At 40.2% G+C, this 10,638-nt stretch overlaps 1 protein-coding gene across 2 annotated transcripts in view; it reads left to right on the top strand.

Moving 5' to 3' along the window:
• LOC144246076 (uncharacterized) overlaps positions 1-10,638 on the top strand; it is a 183,418-nt gene that overhangs the window by 151,549 nt on the left and 21,231 nt on the right. The gene's annotated exons all lie outside the window — the stretch shown is intronic.

Raw genomic sequence — 10,638 nt, forward strand, 5'->3', positions numbered from 1 at the left:
AGACAGACGGACAGACAGACAGACCATGGGGCACACCCGCGTGGTCACTCATTCACAGTTCAGTCCCTACACATCAGCAGGAAACAGAGGGCCCCAGCACCCTGCCTGGTGAGGGAGAGGAGGTGAGAAGCCTCAAGCCTTGTGTGAGCCAGCTGTCATTTGTACACTGGCTGCTGTGACAGAGGACTGGGAACAGGGTGGCATTTGCCACTCCAACAGCCCCTGTGCCTGTCCAGTCTGTGTCTGACAGCTGTGGCTATTTGCCAGTGTTTCCAGGAGCTTTGGGGCTGGAAATCTGGGATGGTACCACCCAAAGCAAGAAGGTGGTAGAGCTTGCAGTTCCCATGCTGAACAAAAACACTGGATCAAAGCTGGAGAGGACAGAGCCAGAACCTTATGGCAGGGCACACAGCTTTGCATGTGGTCATTGACCTGGAAACCTCTGCCTATGGAATATGATATCCAGTCCTCAGAGATGATAACAAGCAAGGAGAAGAAGGACAAAGGGGCATTAAAGGGAAGGAATTTTAACCAGTAGGCCCTTAAACAGTAATGCATAGGCCTTTTAAGACCTTGTAACTCTCCAAAATCAGCAGCAGCTGGATAAGAATTTTCCCATTGGAGTCCTAAGATTTAAGTGTTGTGAAATTTTAAGAAGTCTATAGTTACTTTGGTGGTTTCCTTTATTGTTTCTTTTCTTTGGTAAATATGAATAACTTTTTAGAAAGCTGAAGAAAATAATTCAGCATTTGAAGGCAGATGCCTGTGATGACCTAACAGACTTTTTTTTTCCTCTTTTTGTTTTCATCACTAAATACTTCTGTGGTTCTGTCAATGTTTCAAATAAGATTCCCAAGCACCAGTGAAATAGTTTCATGTTAGGGGGTTATTTTTATAATTCAGTGCATCCAAACTTCATGAAAAATATGCAAATCACCTTCATTATAACCATATCTTGTAGCAACATGCAGCATACGTAGTGCCAAAAATGAATGCATTCATGGCATCTTTTGGGTCCTAAGATCCAATTATGTCTTTTGTTGTTCCTTTTTGGCTTTCTGTGTCAGCTGCATGCTCTGTAAAGTTACTGATTACTGACCTGTTGGCAACTTTACAAATCAGCTTTGAAATGCAAGCTGTCAGTAGCTCTTGAGTACCCCAGTCCCAGGTTACCAAGGCCATGAAATGCTGCATTGAATTTTTAATCAGTTTTCCCTCTGCTTCTGCTTAGCTTTTTCCAGGTTAAGGTCAATTTTTAAACCAGCTGAATTCTTTAATAATCACTGTCTTTGCAGTCCTCACTGGGTTCAAAAGGAAGAACAATTTTTTTTCACTGCATTAATATTAATTTTTTTACTGTGGGGGCTTATTACAGGGGCATATTTTCTGTTTAAGTATTCATTGTTAGATCACAAAGTGCACTGCAGTCTAGCCAAAGTATTGCCTCGTGAAGATAGGAGTGAACTGCCACTAACCTGAAATTTCACTGGTCCCACTTTTAAAATGAAGCAAGACTGCTATTGTAACCTTTTCGACATTTTTTTCCCTGCAGCCATACTACTCAGAGCAGAAAGCTTGCCACCTCAGACACATGTCCTTTGGCTCACCTTTCTAAATGTGACAACTGCAGTTTATTTAGTAATTCTACCATCAAGCTTTGATCTCTGTTTTAAAAAGTTGCAGCTCTTTGTCCAAGTAGGCAAGACCAGTTGTCTTAATTAGAGTGCTAGAAATTAGGAGCTAAATATGAAACAAACCTGTCATCTTTATTTTCTCTCCAGTTTATCCACAGAAGAATTTATCGTTTAAGAATTTCGTTTAATGAGTAGGTGTTTATTTGATTGCAATAGTGAATAATCCATGAATTATTTATTTTCAAGGATCCTAGTGGTGCTAGATTCTACTAGATTACCTTGCAGCAAAGTTTATTTAAAAATTCCTGTGCTATGATGACACACCCAATTAGATAGCTAGCACCCTTTTTTCACCATAGCTTTTTTTTTTTCACCATGCATGCATTTATAGAATCTCATAACAATGTGGTTTTTTCACCCTGGAATGAAAAGACAGTTATAGTTACCCTTTACTACCAAGGAAAGCAGGTCACTAAGAGGTATGTGGTAGCATTTCTGGTTCAATAGTCAATAACATGATAAAAAGATACTGGTGTTTAGTCAGTTCTTGAGCCTACCTCTTCTCTTTGAGGTTTCATTTAGAATGACTGGGATTTCCAAGCACTGATAGGAGTGCCATTCTAAGTGAATTCCTGCAGTTGTTTTAAAAGCTGTTTGCCCCCATACCACTATGCATCTTGAAGCAGTTGTTGACAATAATTGCTCAGGGGTAATCCAGGACATTTGAATTCTGGAGTCCACTGAAGTTGGATTTATTTATGTCTGCAAGCAATGCTTTATGCTGAATAAGTAGTGGTGCCTTATAAGATTCGAAGAAGGTGGTACACTACAAGTATCTAAAAAAAAATAAAATCATTAAAATGGAGGTAGCTAGGGAAAGAACTTACTGATTATGTACATTTGATGTTGAAAAGTAGCTGATGATTCATGAATACCCTGCAAATAAAGCACCTGAAGAATCAAACAGAAAGTTAAGCAAGCAGTTCTCTGGTTTCCAGGTGGTTTTCTGTAAGGTAAATTCTGGTGTCTCTTTAAGCTATAGTAAAATTTCTCTTGTGTCTGGGGTTTAGTGAGCAGTCCTTCCCCACACTATCTTTCATACAAGCTGACATTTTTCTGCTTCCTTTTTATGGATGATGGGCAATAAAAATAATTTGGTCAGTCTCTTCTAACTGATGGAAAATGTATTAATCATGAGGGAGATTAATAATAATTGAGAACCTTCTTCTGTCCTTTACAGTGGAGATTTGTCAATAGTTAACATGTTTTGTGGTGGTAGGATGACCAGTGCATGGAAAGACAGACTTGCTGGACTGCTTTCAAAAGGTTCTTTCCCTATGAAGGCAACAGTAAAGATACTTTCTCAGCGGCATTTAATTTACAACATCTTTAAGGAATGTATTAATTACCTGAAAATTATGTTAACAAAAACAGAAAAAGAAAATTAAAAAAAAAGAAAAGAGAAGCAATTTAGATGCTTCCTTGAAAAATGTACAAAAAATTTGGATTTTTTATCAAGTTCTTGTTGTATTGTTGTGCTGTGGGAGATCTCTTGCCTTCTGGGAGATTCCTCCTGCTGGGCCTGGAGCTGCTCATGTTCTAGTTTAAACAGCGGATTTTAACCATCTTTGCAGAGAAGATGAAGGTCCCAGACTGTTCAGAGTTTTATGGATGCAGGAGTCTGTGGTGTTAAACCTTTCTTAATTTGAAACATTGGAGGTGATAGATCCTTTATAGATTTCCTATGAGCAGGCTGCTGTGAACATGTAGTTACTTGTCTCACAGACAAGTTGGGACTTCACTTTACCAGACAGGAGAAAAGCTTTCAATGAGAACTCAGTATTCTGGTGCTATTTGCAATTATTTCATTGAGCCTATTTTAGTAAGTACAGTCCAGCACACTTTATTGACACAGTTGAGAACAAGAATGATGTCTCTTCCCTGTGGCTGAGAAAACAGGACAGTGTTTGAGAAAACAATTATTCAAAGATCTTTGAAAGGAAAGAGGCGATAATAATGCCAAAAATATCACTGATAAAGGACAAACACTGGATAAACTGAAACTAACAAGAAGTGTAGTAAATAGGCAATTTGAGGCAACTTTGTTTTGAGAAATAACTCCTGAACCAAAGATAGCTGCTGATGACAAAAGTTATTTGGATACGTAGCAGCCATAATGTGATAACTGATGAGCAAGACACTTCTTGAGGGAGATCACTTTGTCATGCAAGACTTTTTAGATTTTAACTTTGTGGTTTTGATCATCACTTTGGGTTGATCATAGGAGAAATGATAATGGCTTTCATTGATAGTGACCTGTAAAGCTGATTGATACCCCAGGGACTTAAAGTTCAGTGCAGTTCACATCTCTACCCACACAGTGCATAACCACATAAAGAAAGCGTAATGGAGAGTAATTATCTTTTCCAAACATGAACTCAGAATCTCTGAAGTTCAGAATACAAAAAGCAAAAACCATGAAGAAAGCTTTACTAACTGTTACTCCGACATGTTTTACCTTTACCTCAGTTTTTTGAGAAAGTCACAGAAGCTAAAGTGTGATATTAGTGTACTGTGAATGCCATGGAGAGAATCAGAGGGCTGTTTGCCCCTTTCCTATGAAGACGGGCTGAAAGAGCCAGGTTGTTGATCCTGGAGAAGAAAAGGCTCTTCTGAGACCTTATTGAGACCTTCCAGTAACTAAAGGAGGCTTATAAGAAAGAAGGTGAGGAACATTTTAGTCCAGGAGATAGTGATACAATAAGGTGGGCTGGTTTCAAACTAAAAGAGGAGAGATTGAGATTAGATGTTTGAAGGAAATTCTTTACTGTGTGGTAAGGCACTGAAAAGTTTGACCAGAGAAGTTATGCGTGCCTCATTCCTAGAGGAGTTTGAGGCCAGGATGGATGGGACTTTGAGCAACTTGGTCTAGTGGAAGGTTCCCTGACCATGGCAGGAGGTAGAATAAAATTATCTGTAAGATCCCTTCCAACCCCAACCATTCTAAGATTTTATGATTCTGTGACTAATATTTGTCATGGCAGTGAAATCCCTCATTATACTCCAACACAATGCCATGCCTCCCTACCATTTGGTATGGCTTAAAAAGCAAATATCCCAGTGATCTTCAGACACAACATTTCTAGTCAATGACTCAAAGATGGACGCCATAGGGAGCACTAAGTCAGTTTCTTTACAGCCCCGATGGGGAAGGGAGCACTGCCATGTCCTTCTGCTGTCAATGAAGCAGAACTCATCAGGGGATGAGCTTAGAGAAGCAAACATGTAGAAGAAAGTTTTAGGGGTACACTAAATTCTTATTTTACTTCTTGATCCAAATTGGGAACACTTGTTCTTAACTTAGTAGTGACCAGGGATAAAAAGCAAAGTTTGAGGCATGCCACCACACCCTGCACTCTGGAGTTTGGGTACAACCAGAAAGGCTCAGACTATTTTTTGTTTACTGGCCTGTTTGTTTTTTTGGGGTTTTTTTGGTTTTTTTTTCCCCAGTCATGTATAAAGCAATGAAAAGAGATCACAGGAAAACCCATCTCTTTGCTCATTATGCTTCCTGCTGTTTGGTGTGCAGCTACTCACATGAGGTATGTATTTGCATGCAGCTTTTCCCTTGCTTTGCCTGTGACTAACCAGAAAGAGGAACTCCAAAGAGACTCGTTAAACCTATGAAAGCTGCCACAGTTTGTCACATGTGGCTTTGCACACGCAAGCAGAGCATTGCTTTTATTGTAAGCTGTAAGTCTCTCTTTCTGCAGCAATAGTATTTCATGTCATTGCTTTAGTCTCAAGAGATGCTGCTATTAAATGGTAGATGTTAGTTTAATATTAATAATTGTCTTAACTTCATACATCTACAGGTTTTCATCTAGTAAAAGAGAGCTATTCATTTTTTCTCATGAAAACAACATTCCTCTGAAGGGAATTTAACAGATGTAGGGAGGTTGATGGCAGGTGCAGCATAATGAAAGCAAGACACTTTGAACTGTCAGTGGCTCTCTAACTGCTCTTTGTATTACCCTGGCAGAGGTGTGCCTGCTCCAGTTCAAAACAGCTGCTCTCTCACAAGTGTACTCCTGGCTCCCATTCACCACCCTGCAAGGAAAAGCAGGGCTGCAGAAGGAGAAAAAATATAGAAAAACATATCTGGATCAGGTGAAAAACATCTGCCTGAACATCAGTATAGTTTAGAGCAGTCAAGAGAGCCTGTAATGTTTTATATAACTTGCATATTGTCATTTTTAAGGGGGAAGTATCAGAAAATGAAGATTCATTAAGGCTGTAGCACTGGGTGTCAGGCAAACCTCTTTCATCATCCAGCACACCACCGTGGGGAGTGCTGCTCTTCCACAGAGTGTTCTCCGTTTTTCTCTGGGTAGTATTAAATTGGTGCTAGGACTTCTGCCACTTTTCTCTTGGAAAAGATATTAATAGGTCTTAGCAGTAAGGGATGTTTCTTTCTAGCTAAACAAAAAAAAAAAATTCTTTCTCCCATTTTATTTTAATTATGTTGCTAGTTTGTAAGGCATTAACAGCATCTCATTGTGCCTTTTTTTTGCATTCTTCACCTTTTTGTTATTTGAATAACAAAGTTGCCTATATTCAACATTCTCCACTTATTAATCTTTTTACCATTTAATCAATTTTCTGCCTTTCTTTTTTTCTTCATAATTCCCTCATATCTGTCCATATCTTTCCAGATTAAACTCTCAGAATTCTCTGCAATATTAATAAAAAATGCATAACACTGTAGTAAAAAGGTTTCTTAACATGGAGTGGCCTGTAAATCTCTTGTGATAAAGTCAAAGTGTAAGCTATACACCTCACCTGCAATTATTAAATCTTCATACTAAGGTTTCAAGATATATAATTTTGAGACTGGTGTGGAGGTCTTTTCTAGTGCTATTTTTCTTTTAAAACTATTTTTATAGTAGTATTCCTTCAAGTCTATTTTTCTTTTATTTTTGTTTGTCTTAGTCAATCAGTGGATTTTTTTCTAAGAGGAATTTATATCTTTCTACACTGTTCTGTTTGGCCATGTTCTCTTCTATCCATGTTCTGCTATGTTCTCTTTTATCCATGTGACTACACAAGGAGTGGGACTGCCTTTCCTGAGGCAGATGCTGGGGCTTCTGGACTGTAGTCAGAGGAACAGGGATTGAAAACAAGACCATAACTACTCTATGCAATTGCATATGCAATAGTCTTATGTTGTCTGCTTCTAGAAGGCATGGGGGGATGCAATTGCTATTGCATTTTACTATTGATGAAGATTTAAAGAGAAAACAAAATATTCTCAGTGACCACAGAAAGTTGTCTCAATTCTTGTTGTCAAATGTCTTATTTATTAGAACAGGAGAAAAGTTAGGGCCACTTCATTCCATGTTACCCCGGAATCTGTCATTCTCTACAAATACCTGAAAGAAGGTTGTAAGAAGGGACGGGACAAGAGGAAATGTTCTCAAGTTGCACCAGGCCTGGTTTCAATTAGATTGGAAAAAGGAAAAAGTCATCAGTCACAGGAACAAGCTGCTCAGGCAAGTGGTGGGATCATTGTATCTGAAAATGATCAAAAGATATATGGATGTTGTTCTTGGGATATGGTGTAGCAGGGAGTATGGTGTGCTGGATTAGCAATTGGTCTCAGTGATCTTGGAGGCATTTGCCAGCTTTACAGATTCTAAGATTCTATTAATCTTGGAGGACATACTGCATCTTTAAATAATTAATTGAATAAATGCTACCAAAACAGATTATACCTGAATTATTAGGATATAATCAGAGATCTGTTTCTCAGCTGCCTTCCCACTGTAGGTGCACTGCATTCCTGTGACATCTTGACTGAGAAAGGGGCATCTGCCATCTAGCACACTGTTTTAAATCAATACTAATTCTGAATGTCTTGCAAAACAGTACTCTATTGTTTTAATGTAACAGTACTCTACTTACTCTACTGATTTAATTTTTGAATTGTATGTATTTGGAAATACATATTTGACTGCTTTTCCTATGAAGTGAGAGACCATACTACATAGGCGTATTGATATGCTTCATTCAAGAAATGGTGGCTCCAGCTCAATAAAGCACTTAATCATGTGCTTAAAATTAAATATATCCTTGAGTATATCACTAAAAATCCCCCTGCAGAAGGGTTTTGCTGAACAAAGGTGGCTTTAGGCATATGCTGGGTACTCTGCTGAATGAGTGAATACCTACAAGTGAGCCCTACTACTCTGTGAATTGAATGGAGTCGCTCAAAGTGTATAAAATTAAGCCTGTTTATGACATGTTTGTGATTTTGGAGGATCAGTACTTTATATCTGGGAACACATATTTGCCGCGCTCCCGCCCCGGTTCCCTTTTCGCTACGTCTAGGCAGGATTCTGACTTAGAGGCGTTCAGTCATAAGCCCGCCTAGACGTAGCGAAAAGGGAACCGGGGCGGGAGCGCAGCAGCTGGCGCCCAATGTGGGGCGCCAGCTGCCGCGCTCCCGCCCCGGTTCCCCTTGTCTCAGCCCCGGCTAGCTCTTGTGGGGCGAGGGTGGGCGATGGAGGCACCCTCCGCCGCTCCCAGCTGGGGTTTGGAGAGTGCCTTTGTGGGTTCCGGGCAGCGCTAGCAAGCCTCGCGGTGGTAAATGAAGAGCGGATCCTGCTGGGGGCTAAGTCCGAGTTTATTGTAGCCCAACGGGACCAAATATCCTAGAACGGTGCCAGCCAACAGGAACAAGCACAAGGTGCCTGCACTGGCTTATAAACTGTAAGGGAGGGGTATCCAACGACCAATGGGGATAGGGATAGGGGGTGGCTCCGGGATGGGGGGATATGGTGGGGTCCAATGGGAGAAGGATATGGGGGGAGTCCCAGGTCTTCGCCCAATCACCCGGTGCCCTGAGTAGAAGCTTCTAGATGGATGGGAAGGGGCACTGAGTGATAGACAAGGCACCTGGGGGGGGTAAAATGCTCTTTCAGGGTGATGGATAGATACTGGGAAGGCGGGAAGGGAGGACAAGGCGAGAAAACTGGGGATAAACCAAGTTGCACACGGGGGTACAAAGGAATAAACCAATACATAATACAGGGATAATAAAACATCCAAATAACGCAACTCCACACATATTCACATGAGGAGCCCTTTAATAATGAAAGTATTCAGAACTGGTCTTTTTTTAAGTAGCAGTTTTTAAAAAATTCTTAATAAAAAGTGTAAATTGCAAAGTAATGATGTTAGTTCAGTTCCCTAAAGCAAGCCTTACATCATCATGTTTGTGTACAGTAAATAAGCCTACAGAGAAAAAAAAACCAAAAACAGAGTAATAAATGGATTCTAGAAATCAGTTTGCTAATGAAACTTTACACAGCAAGACATTTGCCAGTAAAGGCAAGATGTGTCACTGAAACACTGTTAAAAATAAAGGTTCTTTAGTCTGTCTAATATTTCATTGGTCTTTGATACATACATTTACATAAATATGTTTTCTTATGACTTCTCTGAAGAAGTTATTTAGTGTTTGGATACTGAAGATTCATGTTTGTACTCATCTTAAAAAATCCTTTCTACAATATGAGGAGAAACTTGGGAAGTCAAGTTACCAGGAAAACAATAAGGCAGGTTAGAGTGAGCTGAACATATTTTGTCTAAAAGTATGAAAAGACAGACAGCCCTCAAGTTTGAAGCTTCTGTGTTAAAAAACTTGAGGCCCCAACTATACAGTGTCTTGTACACATGAAGCATGAACTGATACAGTGCACCTTTAGATCAATCATCTGCTTTTATCAGCCTTCTCCTTTTGGTCTACCAGCAGAGTGGATTTAAGCTACTCTTGTGTGACACAAAATTCAGAGCATGTAGCAGAGCAGAGGAAACTGAGATAAAACTTCATTTTTACAGACCACTTACATATTGAATGAAGCTGCTCCCATCACCAGACACATGCTTTGACTAAAATACCTGCACTGTCCTGGTTTGTTTTCTGAGCAGTCAGTGCCCTTCTGTGATGAGCATTGAGTACCACAAAGAGACAAAGGTGTAGGCTCAAGCAGCTGCTGCACTGGCCAACACACTACTCAGTCAGGCTTTTAGGAAACGCTTACACAGACAAGGAAGCTATGCTGCAGACTCCTGAGGTCAAACATTTATCATTGCAGGCATCATTTCCTGATATTAAAGGCTCCAAATCATTAGTCTTTTAATACACAATATCAATAGATGTAATGAAAAATGTACAGGATGTAGAAAATCTCCTGAATCTTAATGCACTCTCTGCCATTGGAAGCATAATGCAGTGTCTGTGTCAGCTGAGCTGGAGAAAAACAATGGGTCAAATGGTGAAAATGGAGAGGAAGGCAGCAGCTAAACCTATGATTCTGGTGTGTGAATGCAAATTGCCTCTGTTCCACGGGTCAGCACAAGCTGTGCCTCTGGAAATATACCGAGATGAGTGGGATTTCTGCAGCATGCATGGCTGTTCTGGCTCCTGCACAGTGAGATGTTTCACACTGTGCACAGCAGATGGGAGCTGGAAAGTTCAGCCCAGGCACTGAAGCTTGCATGCATACAGACAAAAAAATAAATACATATTTTGTGTGTGTCACCAGGCCCTGGCAGAGCTGCTCTGGGAGCCCCTCACTGGGTTGTATCTGGGTGCATGTGAACTTCACCCTTGCATGCCCCTGGCACATCACATGAGCATTGTTGCTCTACCAGCGCATGGATGGGCACAGACAATTGATACTAAACCTTCAGGACCATTGCTGAGCCCTTTCTTTGCAGATTCTCCAGCAGACCAAATCACCTTTACCCAGGGTATGGATATTGTGACTTTATTGAGTTTAAACTTTCTAAGGATCTCAAATCATTGATAGTAAGCAGAAACTTTATCTGATTTTAAAAAAAATTAGTTGCCTCTTTAAATTGTAGCAGCAGATGTAGCTGGGAATAACAACAGACTGATCAAATCCCATACCCCTTGCTCTGCTTCAATTTTTTCTCT

This window comes from Lonchura striata, chromosome 3 (genome assembly GCF_050655825.1).
Source record: "Lonchura striata isolate lonStrDom1 chromosome 3, ASM5065582v1, whole genome shotgun sequence".
Lineage (NCBI taxonomy): Eukaryota > Metazoa > Chordata > Aves > Passeriformes > Estrildidae > Lonchura > Lonchura striata.